Source organism: Ovis canadensis, chromosome 23, assembly GCF_042477335.2.
Source record: "Ovis canadensis isolate MfBH-ARS-UI-01 breed Bighorn chromosome 23, ARS-UI_OviCan_v2, whole genome shotgun sequence".
Lineage (NCBI taxonomy): Eukaryota > Metazoa > Chordata > Mammalia > Artiodactyla > Bovidae > Ovis > Ovis canadensis.
The window spans coordinates 44,524,670-44,541,338 of record NC_091267.1 but is presented as its reverse complement, the minus strand read 5'-3'; positions in this window follow the sequence as shown (position 1 = coordinate 44,541,338).

Here is a 16,669-nt window from a genome sequence, read left to right as displayed (position 1 = left end):
CCCATCAGCTGGAGTTCAGCTCTTAGTTCTTCAGTTTCTGGGTCTGAACAACAACAACAAAAATGTATAACTCCACTTCCAGGCCTGAGTTCAAGTGCATCATAAGGGATGGGTTATTTTAATAAATTTGTTTCATTTTTTTTTATTTAGAGGGCTTACTAGTTCCTGTTTGATTTTGTTTCTTGATCGTGTATGGAACATACACACAGATCAAAACCCAATACTACAAAGCACTGATCCTATCTGCTGTGTCCCTCCTTTCCTACAGAGATAACTATTTTTATTAGTTTGGTCTTATCCTTCCATTCTTTAAGTATGAGTGAAATATTTATACAGGCTTCTCTGGTGGCTTAGGGAAGAATCTGTGTGCAATACAGGAGGCCTGGGTTCGATTCCTGGACCAGGAATATCCCCTGCAGAAGGGAATGGCTACCCACTCCACTATTACCTGGAGTATCCCATGAACATATAATCTTATCGTGCACCTTTCTTAGATATAAAACAATTTATCAGATGTACTATTCTGCTCTTTGGTTTTTCACTTGTCCAGGAAGTCCCTCCAGAGCAGTGTATACATAGATAACTCCACATTTACGTTTATAGCTGCATAGTATTCATTGTGCATTGTACCTTAGTTTATTCATCTAAAATTTTGTTGATAGTGCCTTGTTCCCAGTCTTTTGAAACAACAAGCAATACTACAATGAATAGCCTTGGGTATATATGTTTTCATATTTTTCCAGACAGTCTTTGGGTAGATTCCTAAAAAGAGGATTGCTAGTCAAGAGACAAGTGTATGTGATTTAGCTAGCTACTGTCTAATCCCCTCCACTGGGTTTATACCATTTTTTCCTTCCCACAAGCAATGTATGAGAATGCCTATTTCCCTTCAGACTCACTGAGAGAGAATATTTCAACACTGTAGATTTGGGGTAGGAAAACAATGTGTTTTACCCAAAGGCTCACTTCAGAAAGCAGCTTGGTGATACTATTATTATTAAAACCAATGTTGACTCCCTTGTTCCTCATTGTTCCTCATGGTTGAATAATATTCCATTGTGTCGAGTGTATATGCCCCATGTTATCTATTCATTCAGTGATTGTTTAGCTTGGTTCCATATCTTGACTGTTGTGAATGATGCTACAGTAAACATAGGAAGGCAAATAAGTCTTCAATAACTAGTTTTCATTTTCTTTGGATATACATCCAGAAGTGGGACTGTGGGATTGTATGGTAGTTCTATTTTTAATTTTTTGAAGAATCTCCATCATGGCTGTACTCTGCCCCCATACATTCCCACTAACCATGTACAAGCATTTCCTTTTCTCCATACTCTTGCCAACACTTGTCTTTTTGGTGGTAGCCATTCTAACAGGTGGGAGGTGATATCTCCTTGTGGTTTTGATCTGAATTTCCCTGATGATTAGCAATGTGACATTTTCATGTACCTGTTGGCCATTTGTATATCTTCTTGGGGAAAATGTCTATTCAATTCCTCTGCCCATTTATTAATCAGATTACTTTCTCCTGTGTGATAGTTACTGTTATTGGTTATATAACTGTAGACCTGAAACAATGGTTGCAGTAACCTCTCTTGCTTATTTAGTCCACAGTCATAAATGGATGTGATACAAAAGTACTAAGCATAGAAAGATAAGTAACCTCCTTCCTTGAGATTGTCTCACTCTTATAAGTGAAATGGCAAAAAATCAAAAAGTCATTGGACATTAGTTAAGTGCTACTAGAAAGTAATATACTAATTTCTTTGCTACTATCCACATATAAGAAAACCTAAACAGAGATTGCTTTTATAATAGGAAAAATACATTTTATGCTTTTTAAAGTCTTTGGAGTTGTTTGAAACTCCAGGAACTTTACACCTGAAGTCCATGAGGGCAAGGTTCATTCATCCCTGGCTATTTCTCAATTAGGACAGAAATGCTATTTATGTTGGAAGTCACAACTCTTAAGTGGCTGTATCTTCTCATCCTCAAGGCAAAGCGAAAACAAATGATCACAAAGGAAGGGAAGGTTCCCTTTATCATTGCCAGACACAAGTGTCAATTCCTGTGACTACATGTTTCTGATAAGTCCTCTTATCACCTAACCACACCAATCAATTCATGGACCTTGAAAAAATGCTGTGGTTTCTTTTTGAGCTCTACAAGTTCTTTCATTTATTAAAAGTCTTGCAGGCAATGTCCTGGGCTGAGTATTTGAAGAAGAAGAGAAGCTTACTGAGCACTGAGGGATAAACAATTGACCAGAGATGACCCTAACAGAAAATATTTCTTTTATTAAAAACATTTTGAAATTCAAAAACTCTAAATCCAACATGACCAATAAGGGGATAAAGAATAAACTCAAGGCAGTTCCATGAACTGTAACATTATTGGATATCTCCTTACCCAGTACTTGCTCCAGAACTGTGATGAACTACTCCAGATACACTTCATTTTTCATATTTCCTCCAAAATCTAAAATTCAGCATATCTCTTGTAAAATTTAAAATATCCTAATTTTTTCTCACCTCTCAAGAGAATACTTTTTGGTATAGATGTTGAGAAAAGTGTGAGCTACAGAGAGTGATTTGACAGTTGGTATATGGAAAAGCCTCAAAGAATGAAGCATTCTGAAGCCTCTGGTGGCTCAGACAGTAAAGAATCTGCCTGCAATGCAGAAGACGTGGGTTTGATCCATCAGTGGGTAAGACCTCCTGGAGAGGGCATGGCAACTCACTCCAGTGTTCTTGCCTGGAGAGCCCCATGGACAGAGGAGCCTGGCGGGCTACTGTCCATAGGGTCCCAAAGAGTTGGATATGACTGAGGGGCTGACACACTCCCACTAAGTCATGAGACTGGATCAACTTCTGGAGCCAGTCTTGTTAAAATGGAACTACGTGAGATCCTGTTCAACAAAATTTTCCATTAAATCTTCGATCAACAACAATGTTCCCCCATATGTAACTAGGAAAAATGATTTTCCAACCTCAGTTTCTTGCTCAATTTCAACATCTATCTCAGAATATATCATGTCCCTCTGCTAAGACACTGTTTACTTGTCACATATTAAATGTCATTTAGTATCTAATTTCTCTTCAGAAGGAAAGATGCAAACATTTTTTGATTCCAAACAAAGATATGAGAAATAGCTCCTCTTCTCTCCCAATAGCTCTTTTTGGCTCTATTTTGGTTCAAATTTGAATCATAGTTCCATTATAATGAATTAAAAATTCACAATCAGGTGTATTTGAATTTTATTTCATATAAACCCCTTCAGACCACAACTTCTAATGGATCCATGACTATAAAACCCCAATTTATAGAATTCCCTGCCTTTAAGAATCCCCATCCAAAAAATGTTACTAAATTCTGTGACTTGTGATGATTAATTTTATATGTTAACTTAACTAGGCTAAGGAATTCTCAAATAGCTGGTAGAACATTATTTCTGGGTATATCTGTGAGGGTATTTCCAGAAGAGATTGACATGTGACTCTTTAGATTGAGTAAAGAATATTACCCTCACCAATGCAAGTGGGCATCATCCAAAATGTTGAGGGCCTTAAGAGAACAAGAAAATAAAGGAATGGCAAGTTTGCTGTTTCTCTAGAGAGAGAACAGCCATCTTCTCTTGCCCTTGGACATGGTGCTCTTGGTAATCAGGCCTTTGGTCAGGCTGAGACTTATATTAGCTTCCCTTCCCCTCCCCCAATTCTCAGGCTTTTGGGTTTGGACTGGGACGTAGACCACTGGCTCCCTTGGTTCTCAGGTTTTTGGATTCAAACTAAATTATACCACTGGCTTTTCTGGGTCTCCAGCTTATAGACACAAATCATGGAAATTCTTGGCCTCCATGTGAGCCAACTCCTATAGTAAATCTCCTCATATATATATACATACATCCTATTGGTCTGTCATGATCCACTTTGGGCAGCTTGAGATTTAAAGGCTTCTCTTAGGTTTAGAAAAGGATGTTCTATTGGGAGTTGGTTAAGTGGATGTTGAGCTCAGAAAAGAATTCTGTATAGATTTGTGGGACATCAGAAAATCAGTAGTAGTTGAAGCCACAACTAGACCTAAAGTATACATTGCTATCTGTTAATAATATATCGAATTGGATCAAAATTGGTCAAATTCTTCAAATAATATTCATTCATTCATTCAATAAATAGTAGCTGAATATTCAATAAATAGGATCTGAGTGAGGAGCTTGGGGTAAAACCGTGAAGAAGACAGTGTTCAGCTTCAAGACTTGTGTATTCTGACTGGGAATTCAGATATTAAACAACTGGCTACACAATGTATTATCTAATAATATTTGAGATTTGGGCCACCAAAAAGAGATATACAACTTTTAATTGAAAAAACAGACTTAGTTCGAAGCAAAGTAGATTTCATGTAAGATTCTCTGAAAAACTACTTTGTGCTAAGTTTTTACGGTAAATTAACTGGGCAAAAAAAAAGAGAATTCCAAGTAGAAGGAATCTCATGTGCAAAGGGCCTGGGGCAGAAATAGTGCTCTAGAATATGAAAGAAAGTGATATAAGCAAAACTGTCTGTAACTATTCCACATCATAAATTTGAAATAGAGAATACTTTTTGGGTAAATATTAATAAATATGATTATAATATAGAAATATGAGATCCATGCCAGCTGGGATTTCATTTAGAAATCCAAACCCCAAATGATGGAAAAAAAAAAACCAAACAGAAAACCCACAAATATGGTTTGGAAAGAGAACAGATTAATACAAGAGTAACTTTATTGAATGCCATTAAACTCCTTTTAGCTCTGCAAAGTCAGGATCCTAACAGAGAAGTCAGAAATCAATCACAGAGGTAGACTTCAAGGTCATATCTAAATGGCAATATAAATACACTATAGAAAAATATGTTTTTATTTTTATAAGCATTTAACTGAAGATGTCCAAGGAGCACTAAAGGTCCAGAACTGGGAAAAGATCAACCCTATTTTATTACTCAGCCCCAACAGGAGACTATGCACTCCTCTGGGCTTGTTAGCCGGAGTCTCCCTCTGTTATTGTCACTTTCTAACTTCTAATGGGGCCTGGCTATGCCACATAGACAGGTTCCTACCTATAGCCATTCTACAGCTATAGAAACCAAGCCCAAATATTAAAATTGTATAATACCAACTAGAATAATTAGGAGTGACAGCAGCAAACATTCTCATTCCTCTTACTTCCAAGAGTGTTCTGGGCTGTGTTCTGAATTATTACTCAAGTACCAAGTTGTATATTTCACTCATGTAAACCAAAGGTCGTGGCAGTCATACATTTAGAAGGAACCTACACACAGTCAAAAGCATTCAAAATTGTTTTATGGAAAAGACAAATATTGTCTGAAGCATTGTGTCTTGCCCTACAGTTTTTGGACACTCCCATGAGACCTTTCATCACACCTAATGGTTCACAAAACATTGCTTTAGCATCTCCATGCCCTAGTGATTCCATGTATAATGGTTGTAGCTGTCTCCCACACTGCCCTGCAGGGCTACACTGGGAACCCACCAAAGACCTTCAGCAGATCATACACCAGCAAGTCACAGGTCCAGAAAGGAAAAACACACTAGCTCAGTCCTTTACAATCAAAAGTCAAATCCAGAGCTTCTCCACAGTATCATAAAAGCAAGACCATCACATTTGTGAAAAAAGCAGAGCATATTGTAATGGGATCATTAAGATCAAGACTAAAGTATGTTCACAAATATCATGATAGCATTGTGGATACTAATTGCTATCTAAAAACTCCATTCCAGTCTAAGCACTAGTATTAGACAACGGTGCATTCTGTCAAATGCTGTTTGGCCCCACATTGAAAGGTCATTAAAAATTTACTGAAAGGGATACTAGAGACACCATAGAGGACAAAAGGTGTATTCGAAGCTCCAGTCATTGTCAATGATGCCACATCAAGTGACAAGCACTAGGGGTCTAGATATGGCAGAATGGATTTAAGGCAATGGTACAGAGCACTTTTCTTATCTTTTTTTTTTTTTTTTAACATAAACACCAAGCTCAGGGCTGCCTGCCTTTGAGCTCTGTCAACCACAGTGTGATAAAGCCCTGGTGGTCCCATGCACTTCCCATCTAAGAAATGTACCTACGGATCTACATCTTATGAATATTTGATCCAGCTACAAATTTGAAAAAAAAAACCACTAGTTTCTGAATTATTTAATTGTTTTTGCTGAAGCCCTCAATTATTTTTCCTGTAATAAAATATATTGGGTGGGAAATGAGAGTCCAAAGAAGCAAATACCAACTCAGGTCCTAACAGCTGAGGTTCCAGCCATGCTGATTCTCTTTACGATATAAGTGGTCTACTTGGCTGATAGCTACAGGGACGTGGGTCAATACTGTCATTCCTGCCTGCCAGCACTACAGACTTCATGCATTCTGCTTTGAATTAACTTGACCACAGGCTATTTCTTGTAGGGTATAATGAAGAAATTGGCCAAAGTTCCTGCAAGAGACATAATGTTGATATGAATTCTTTAAAACACATAAACAAGCCTTGAAGACTAGAAAGGTCATGGTGAAAGAAGCAAATTTCCTTCCTTTAATATTTATGGGAAGAAAAGAATTCAAATCTGGGAAATGACTTATGAGCATAAGCAATAGGTCAGGGACAGAATGTTGCATGTGACCACAGGGACCAAACAGGTGACTAGTCTTTGGGAAGGACTCTGAGGCAATGCTGTGAGGTATTCTACTGTGTGTGCACTTGTATGTGTGTAGTGTGTGTGTGTGTGTGTGTGTGTGTGTGTGTGTGTGTTAGTCACTCAGTCATGTCCAACTTTTGTGACCCCCTGGACTGTAACCCATCAGGTTCTCCTGTCCATGGAATTCTCTAGGCAAGAATACTGGAGTGGGTTGCCAGTTCTTTCTCTAGAGTGTGTTGTGTACCTGTGCTAAAATAGTGATATTAAAGAATTATAACTAAAAGAACTCATTATATGCTGAAAGTTTATAGAAGAATAGTGGATTCAACATTAGAAAAAGAAAGGGTAAAAAAAAAATTAAAAATAGCCAGAAGGTATTTCTGTGGTCATTTAAGGGTAAGTTGACAAGGAAAATCCTCAGAGAATTGCAAAAGTCACTATGCAAAAGCATGGATGCTGTGCCACATGGACGCTAAAAACAGTCTTCAGTGTTCCACCCCCTGGTATCCAGGAGGCTGGATACTTGATGGCTTCTTCCCACCAAGTACATGTGGACTATGGCTTGCTTCTAACCAACAGAATCTGGCCAAGGTGATGGGATGTCCATGAATCCATATGTGATTATGTTACGTAAGATTGTAGTGCCCATCTCATGAGGAGAGTCATGAGGCTTCTCATGAGGCTTCTCATGGGGAAGCCATGCTGGGAAAGCCCATGTGGGCATGGTGAATCCAGGCTCTCAGTCCAGCAGCCTGCAGGGGACCGAATGCTGGGAGTAGATCTGGCGCCAGTCAAGTCTGGGGCCTGGCTGTCACCTTGAGAACACCTTTGTGAGACCCTGAAGCCAAGGACACAGTTAAATTGCACTCAGACTCCTATCAAGTGGAACTGTGCAATAGTAAATCTATTGTTGTTGTAAATGGCTGCTGTGTGATGCTGTGCTTATTCACTCAGTCATGTCTGACTTTTTGCCACCCCATGGACTACAGCCCGCCAGGCTCCTCTGTCCATAGGGATTCTCCAGGCAAGAATACTGGAGTGGGTTCCTATGCCCTCCTCCAAGGCAGCTTCCCAACCCAGGGATCAAACCCAGGTCTCCTGCATGGCAGGTAGATTCTTTACCAGCTGAGCCACCAGGAAAGCCCAAGAATACTGGAGTGGGAAGCCCAAGAATACTGGAGTGGGAAGCCTAACCCTTCTCCAGGGATCTTCCCGACCCAGGAGTCAAACTGGGGTCTCCTACATTGCAGCTGAATTCTTTACCAGCTGAGCTACCAGGGAAGCCCTGTAAATGGTTACCTTTGTGGAAATAGTTATGCAACAACAAAAAACTGATGATGGACACCAAGAGCTTTACACAGGCTCTTTCATTCTGAAGGGCTCCTCCTCTTTTTATGATCACCAATTACAAGTGCTACAAAAAAAGAAGAATGCTACTTGATGAAAGTGAAAAAGGAGAGTGAAAAAGTTGGCTTAAAGTTCAACATTCAGAAAATGAAGATCATGGCATCTGGTCCCATCACTTCATGGCAAATAGATGGGGAAACAGTGAAAACAGTGTCAGACTTTATTTGGGGGGAGGCTCCAAAATCACTGCAGATGGGGGTTGCAGCCATGAAATTAAAAGACGCTTACTCCTTGGAAGGAAAGTTATAACCAACCTAGATAGCATACTCAAAAGCAGAGACATTACTTTGCCGACTAAGGTCCATCTAGTCAAGGCTATAGTTTTTCCAGTGGTCGTGTATGGATGTGAGAGTTGGACTGTGAAGAAGGCTGAGTGCCAAAGAATTGAAGCTTTTTAACTGTGGTGTTGGAGAAGACTCTTGAGAGCCCCTTGGACTACAAGGAGATCCAGCCAGTCCATTCTAAAGGAGATCAGTCCTGGGTGTTCTTTGGAAGGACTGATGCTAAAGCTGAAACTCCAGTACTTTGGCCACCTCATGCAAAGAGTTGACTCCTTGGAAAAGACTCTGATGCTGGGAGGCATTGGGGGCAGGAGGAGAAGGGGATGACAGAGGATGAGATGGTTGGATGGCATCACCAACTCTATGGACATGAGTTTGGGTGAACTCCGGGAGTTGGTGATAGACAGGGAGGCCTGGCGTGCTGCGATACATGGGTTCGCAAAGAGTCAGACACGACTGACTGACTGAACTGAACTGAACTGAACTAGGAAACTATAGAGAACCAAATTTATGTCAAGATATCATGGAGAGGAAGAACGTGATACATAGAAGAAATAGTAGCACTGGTACTTTGGAATATCCATTTACTCTCTAAGGAATATGAATTCTGACTTTCTAAAGAAGCGGCAACAATCTATAATCCATGGAACACACAGATATGCCCACAAATGGGAGTAATTAGCTCTGGTACATTAGAAGGAGTTTTGGAATCAGACAGATTCAGGCTAAAATGCCAGTTTTACTCTTTACTAGGTTGGACAATATACTGAGCCTCAGTTTTCTCATTCGAACAATTGAGATAATCAAACCAACTCCAAAAAGTTTTGAGAACGTGAATAAGAGACAGCAGTGGAATGAAGGGTTGTAAATAATCAATAAAAACTCACTCTTTTCCCCTTTCTTTATGCCATGAGATTAGTGCATCTTAGATTTTAGAAGGGAATTTTTTTTTAATCTGAGAAAGTACCACAGTGAAAGAAAACATGGCCTAAGAAGTACTGGAGGCACTGAAAATGGAAGTCTGGTTATACAATTGTGAATAATGCTAACAAAGGGAAACATCCCCAGAAATCCAGGCAGCTGTTTAGAGTGTCATCTAATACGTTCAATTTTTATAAAGTATGTAAATGAAAAAGAAGGAAAGTTGCGTAATCAATGATTCAGAGGAGAAAGAAGAGGGAGGGGAGACAATGAAACCACACAAAGAATGTCACCAAGTTCACAGGCCATAAGTTAACTCTGACTGGTGAAGAATACCCAAAAGAAAGCATTTATTGTGTGCCATAGTTGACAAATAAAAGGAATGGTGTCTTTGTTTGGAAAGAAGGCACAATGTTATCAGGTGTCGAAAATAAAACAACCGTTTTACTTTGCAATCATCTTCCCTAAAGAGGGTGATCATCAACAGAAAAGTTGAGATAAACATAATTAAGATACAACCAGAAAGTATGAGTGTGGAGATGACAGAAAAAAGTGTACTTGAACTCAGGCAAATACTCCCAGATAAGAGTTTGCAAATACAATTGGAGAGGCACTGTTAGTAATTTTTGAAAAATCCTGTAGAACCAGAGAGGCCAAAAAACTACAAGTAGGCAAAAGTTTTAATTTCTAAATAGCAAACACTTCAGAATACATCTTGATACTGAGTCCCAAGCAAATTCTCTAATGGATAATTAATAGATGGTTTGTAAGCACTTTGAGAGGAAAAGATTATCACTAGGAGCCAAAATGGGTTCACTCAGAGGACATAAAGCCAAACAAATTTCATTTATTTTCTAACAAAGTTACTGAATTGGTAAATGAGAAGATATTGGAGGCATACTTATGGTGTGTGAAAGTGAGAATTGAAAGGATTATTTTATGTTTAGCCTAGAGAAAAGGACTTGAGGGAAACACTGTCTTAAGTTTTGGAGACCATGGGGTCATATCATTGAGCATGGCTGTATCCTTCAGGCTTCCTAGGTGGCGCTAGTAATAAAGAACCTATCTGCCAATGCAGCAGACGTAGGAGATGCGAGTTTGAGCCCTGGGTCGGGAAGATCCCCTGGAGGAGGGCATGGCAACCCATTCCAATATTCTTGCCTGGAGAAACCTATGGACAGAGGATCCTGGAGGGCTACAGCCCAGAGCACACAGGCACCCACCCTTCACTGTCAGCTAGATGACCCTCAGAAAAGCTCTCTCCGATCACTCAGGCTCAGATCTGACATGCTCCTAAACATTGCTATAACACATCTTTATTTCCACTGTCATAGTACTTGTTAGAACGCATTACGATTATTTGCTTAATTGCTTGCCCTTTCAATGGAGTGTAAGATCCCTCAAAGCAAGGACCAAGTCTGTGTTTTTCATTGGTTTATCTCAAGGGTCTAGCATGGCACCAGATAAATGATGGATACTCTATTAATACTAGCAAGCAGAATGAATGAGAAATTAAATGAATGAAAAAATCTGTATGTAATAGAGGCATATTTTTCATCTCAATATAAGGAAGAACTTTCTTATACTTGGGAATCTTTAAGATTCCTTTAAAAATCATAAACTCCTTATACAGAAAGTATCCGGGAATAACCTGAAAAACCAATCATCCATATGGTATTTTATACAGTGGAATGGAAGTTCAATAAGATGACCTCTAAACTCCCTTTTGACTCTAGACTCAAAGCCACATCACCTTTAACTATAAAATAAAGTTGGTCCCCAAGAAAAATCAAGACCCACAGCCCCAAAATTTCAAAAGCAAAATAGACGTGCTAAATAGTGATCTCCTATGGGGTGATTGTGTTCTCCTGGTGTCTCCTATCTGATCTGGAGCAGGGCTTTGCTCAAATTGATGGTTAACACATTCTTCATAAATAAATGGTTATAATAAGTGCAGATAGTTTCTGAAATGAAAAGAATGATTAAGATATTCAGCCTAACTCCCTTGTTCCACAGAGAGGAAAGTGAAAGTGAAGTTGCTCAGTCATCTCTGACTCTTTGCTACCCCATGGACTGTAGCCTATGAACCTGGGTCTCTGGCATTGTAGGCAGATGCTTTTATCGTCTGAGCCACCAGGGAAATCCCTTGTGAGCTTCCCTTGTGGCTTATCTGGTAAAAAAAAAAAAAAAATTCTCCTGCAATGTGGGAGACCTGGGTTCATTCTCTGGGTTGGGAAGATCCCCTGGAGAAGGAAAAGGCTACCCACTCCAGTCTTCTGGCCTGGAGAATTCCATGGACTGTATAGTCCATGGGGTCACAAAGAGTTGGACACAACTGAGCGACTTTCATGTTCCACAGACAGGAAGTATAGTGCTAAAGGTTTTGGTGACCTCTCAAAAGTCACAAAGCTCTTGAGAGCAGAGCTTAGACTTGAACCAGTTTACTGCTATTTTCATCATTCTAAGTTGCCTTGAAACTCTTTGCAGAAAAGAATGAAGACAAGAAACTCTGGATCTCTTGTCTACTTAGGGACACCATAAGCATCTCTATAGGTAGAAAAGGGGCCAAGTCATCACTGTAACAAGTTCAAGACAAATGTGGGACAGAACCAAAAAAGACAACACACAGAACCAGAGAAAAAGTAAGGTACCTTTCATCTCATTCACTGACCATCTGTCATCACATTTGCTGAGTTATGAAAAGACAAAATAGTAGTAGTAGCAATAGCAGTAGTAATGTCATATTTTAAGGCTCTATGGCAATACATAACCCAAGATCATAATCCTAAATATACTTGCATAATTAAAGGTCTGAACAAACTCATTAAAACTCAATATCTGATTCTACAACAGTGGACAAGAAACAATTTCTTGGTTACCTGGGTCAATAAGAATATAAATAAAGGTGGTAAGTGGAATTTTTTGGCCCATTTCTCTGACATATATATGGCATCCAAGTTGACAATTTTGGAGGCCTTTCTTTTTTCTACTTACATTTTTTTTTAATTGATCTAAATCACTACTGGTGTGCTGTAGTCCATGGGGTCACAAAGAGTCGGACACACTGAGCGACTGAACTGAACTGAAATCACCACAAAATTGCCAAAGTACCATGAGACTTTACACTTTATGGCTACAGTCCACGGGTCTAGAATCAATAGAAAAGATACCCAGTGATATGTCCTAGGATGCCAGGCACTTTACTCTTTTGTTGAAGTAGTTGATGAAACGACAGTGAAGCTACTGCATTTGGCCATTCAAAGGGCCATTCATTGAATGCCCCTTGCTTGGTAGCTGCTTTTACATTACCCTGTGCACAATGAGTAGGGCCGCCTCCAGAAGACCATAACCAAGTACTAAGTCGGGTGGTAGAAGCTTCATCAGAAAGACGTCAGGTTCTATGGGAGTCCAAACGAGGGACACCTAGCTCAGCCTGGGGAAAGGGGGCTTGCCAGAGGAGGTAATGCAGGAAGTGAACCTTAAAGTAAAATAGAAGTCAGCAGGCTGGATGAGGGGTCAACAGTCTTTCAATAGCATTTGCAAAAGCAGGAACTGCAAATGGTCTGGCGTGGCTGAAGTCTGAGGTCCACGTGAAGGAGGGGCTTTAATCACGCTGGTCATTTTGATGTCAGTAGGGACAGATGCCAAGGACCTCTCCCTCCTCTTTAACCAACTGTCATTGCCTTCTTTCAGGTTGGCAGCGCCTCTCCCTGGAGGTATTCTAATAACTTTCTGACTGCTCTCCTTTCTGCCAACCTTTGTTACCACTATTCATCTTCCACATTTCAAAAGGCTTAGCTTTCCAAAACACAAATCTGACTGTGATATGCTTCAATCTCATCTTTGCTTATGAGACAAAATCCAAATTTCTTAGAGCAGAACATCGACACTTCACATTCCAGCCCCTCACCCCTCTAACGTGTCCTCCTGCCTCTTCTCTCCTCACAACTTAAAATGCAGGAACACACAAGTACTCAATAAATCCTCCCATGCTATGCCCCCTCCCACTTCTGACCTCTGTGCCCAGTATTTCCTCAGCCTAGGAGGCCTTTTCATGGAGAGAGTCCAACTCACCTTTCAAGATGCTCTTCAGGAAAGCCTTTCCCACCAGATTTAGGATGTTATTTTTCCATCTTCTCATGGTCCCTTGCACATAGCTCAACTATATCAATTTGCATGCACGTTATACTGAGTTTCTTTCTATGTGACCTCCCCATCGAGGGGATTAACCGTATCTCAGTTCTATTTGATTTGCCATTACCCTTCAGTATTAGCTGGTGCCTGGGAAACAACAGGTACTCAGTGTTGAATAAATAGAGGAGTTACTGTTTCCTCATATTAAAATTTAAAGCCTTCATTACTTCAGCTTTTTATTAAGACCAGTCATCACTCATGTGAAAAATATCTCACCGCCTCCTGCCCCACCTTCTATGCACATCTCATACCGGCACTGTCCTACCTGTCAGCTGCCGTTTATTCCAAACCACTCTTTCCCAAAGCAACAAATAGGCTTCCCATCCTGCAAGGATTCACACCCAGAGCACAACACCCTACTAGTAAACAGTTACAAACACCTTTGTTAGAAATAAGCTGATGAAATTTGAGTGTGAAAATGAAATTTACTAATTTGTAGGCACATCTCGCAATGTTAACACAAACACAAAAAGCTGCCTTGACACAAAGACCTAAATATGAGTTCCTCCTGCCCTGGGACCGATTAATGTGTGTCAACAGGAGAACCACGAGGAGTCTTCACACGGCTGTTCCCCAGGAGAAAAGGAAATGGCACCCCACTCCAGTATTCTTGCCTGGAGAATCCCGTGGACAGAGGAGCCTGGTGGGCTGCTGTACATAGAGTTACAGAGTCGGCCACGACTGAAGCAACTTAGCATGAATGCATGTGTTGGAGAAGGAAATGGCACCCCACTCCAGTATTCTTGCCTGGAGAATCCCGTGGACAGAGGAGTCTGGTGGGCTGCTGTACATAGAGTTACAGAATCAGCCATGACTGAAGCGACTTAGCATGCGTGCATGTGTTGGAGAAGGAAATGGCAACCCACTCCAGTATTCTTGCCTGGAGAATCCCAGAGACAGAGGAGCCTGGTGGGCTGCCGTCTATGGGGTCGCATAGAGTCGGACACGACTGATGTAACTTAGCAGCAGCAGCAGCAGGAAGGAAAGGGGCACTTGTTCATTTTGTGGGGGAATCAGCAGGAAGAGCCCACCCTGGAGTCTGCTGGTCATTTCTATTCCTTCACGAAAACTGGCCCATGACCCTTCTATCATCCAAAGGAACATATGTCGTAAGAGGGGAGAATTTACACATGATTTGTCATAAAAGTTCTAAAGTTCAAATCTTAATCTCAAGGTTCTTTATCAGCATGTGAAAAGCACTTAGAGGCACTGATTGTCCAAAAGACCAATGGCTCTGTAAAAGGTAGAAGCAATATTTTGCAAAAAAAAAAAAATACAATCATATATATTTATATGCATATATATACAAACTTAATGTACTATTTTAAGGTAATCAACTTTTCCACAATTATTTCATGGTCACGGATTTTGTGTTGATGCTGGCTAATTAGCCAGGTATGAATTATATATGTATATTTTAAGTAAGTGTGTATGCATATTAAAGGGCTTTTTCCTCCATTTCATTGTGAAGCAAATCATTTGATGTGGCTGCGCATAGAGCTCTAATACACATCAAAAAGCAATCAACAAACTCTTTGAGTACATCAAGGAGGATAATTTAGATGGTTTTTAATCATGATTATGAAAATATAATTAGGTGGTTTCATGTTTGTTGTTGAGTATATGTAGGAGAAAGTGATTCTCCAAATAGAAAATGTGGGCAATATTACACAGAAACCACAAGAGAACAGTATGCGTGAGGCACAGGCATGCACACACACAAGCACACACACACATACACACACACCACTGCTGCTTTCTCCAACGTATCAACAGCTTTCTTACTTTAAAAGAATACCATTTCTTTCAAGGTGCCAAAAGAAGTCTTATTTAATAAACTGATGACATAGAAGTAGTTTAGAAAAATGCCTCCCTCTAATGTCACCATAAACTTTAGCTGTGGCCTGCAATTTAAAACAAGTCCTCTCTGTCATGGACCCAACAGAAAAGGGGGAGAAGGGGCTCATGAGTGCTCGAGCAGCTCGTGTGTCATTAGTGACTGCTGGGAGTAGGCACAGTCATGGATCGGCACAGCTAAATGATTGTTCACTTGTGGCCTTTTCTAATCCATTTGAAATACTCCTGATATTTATCTATCTCCAATCCCCTGGTTTTAAAGTTGAAAGGATCTATAAGTTCTCGTGCCAGAGGATGAATCACACTCTTGGTAAACCACTGCCTCACATCAGCCTATGCCAGCATCTACCCCTTGGCCAGGAGAGGTGACAAGAGGGACTCTGTTCCCCCTCTCCCAGACAGTCTCCATTCCCCCAGAGTTCCCTGATAAACTCTCCCAAGCCACATCTTATTTTTTTCCCCTGTGCAGCCAGAGTTGATTACGGGCTCCATTAGAAAAATCCATCTTACCTAGTCCATCTCAGAAATCATGTACAAGAGCCTGGGGTTGCACTTGGAAGTAATTTGGTCACCAGCAAGCAGGCCCCTTTTGCTGAGAAATTCAAAGAGTTGCAACACCATGACTTTAACGAAGCCACAATTAGAATGGCTTTCTTCCAGCACCATGTGTAATCTGTTCTACCTGGAAAAAAATGAAGTTGCTGTCTGTGCACACAATTTTAGCATTTCTGGTTTTTATGCCACCTTACTTACAAGAAACTCCCAGCTGTTATAATTTGTCTCATCCATCGCTCTCTTGTAGAACCAGCCTTTGTTCCTTTTTTTCGGTGCCAGAGACTTGCTGCGTTTCACCTGATGTGATTTGTCCAGGCATTAATAATGCATCTTCAAGATGCAAGATGCATGAATTCCTTTAGTAACAGATCTGCTGGCAAAGGAATGTATTGTATTGTGTGCCTTTGCTGCAAAAAGGAAAGACAAGAGCACAAAGGGAAGGTCATCAGTCTCAAGAGTGAGCGGTATCGGTGATATTAGAACATCATTTCCACAAGCTCCTAGTAAGGGCATGCTGAGGACTCCGAATATCAGACCAACAATTCCTTAAAATAAAAAGACTTTTGCCAAATCTGCAATTTGTCTGTATAGTGGACCAAGGGGATTCCCTGGTGTCTCAGTCAGTAAAGAATCCTCCTGCAGTGCAGGAGACCTGGCTTCGATCCCTGGGTCAGGAAGATCCCCTGGAGAAGGAAATGGCAACCCATCGCCGTATTCTTGCCTGGAAAATCCTATGGACAGAGGAGCCTAGTGGGCTATAGTCCAT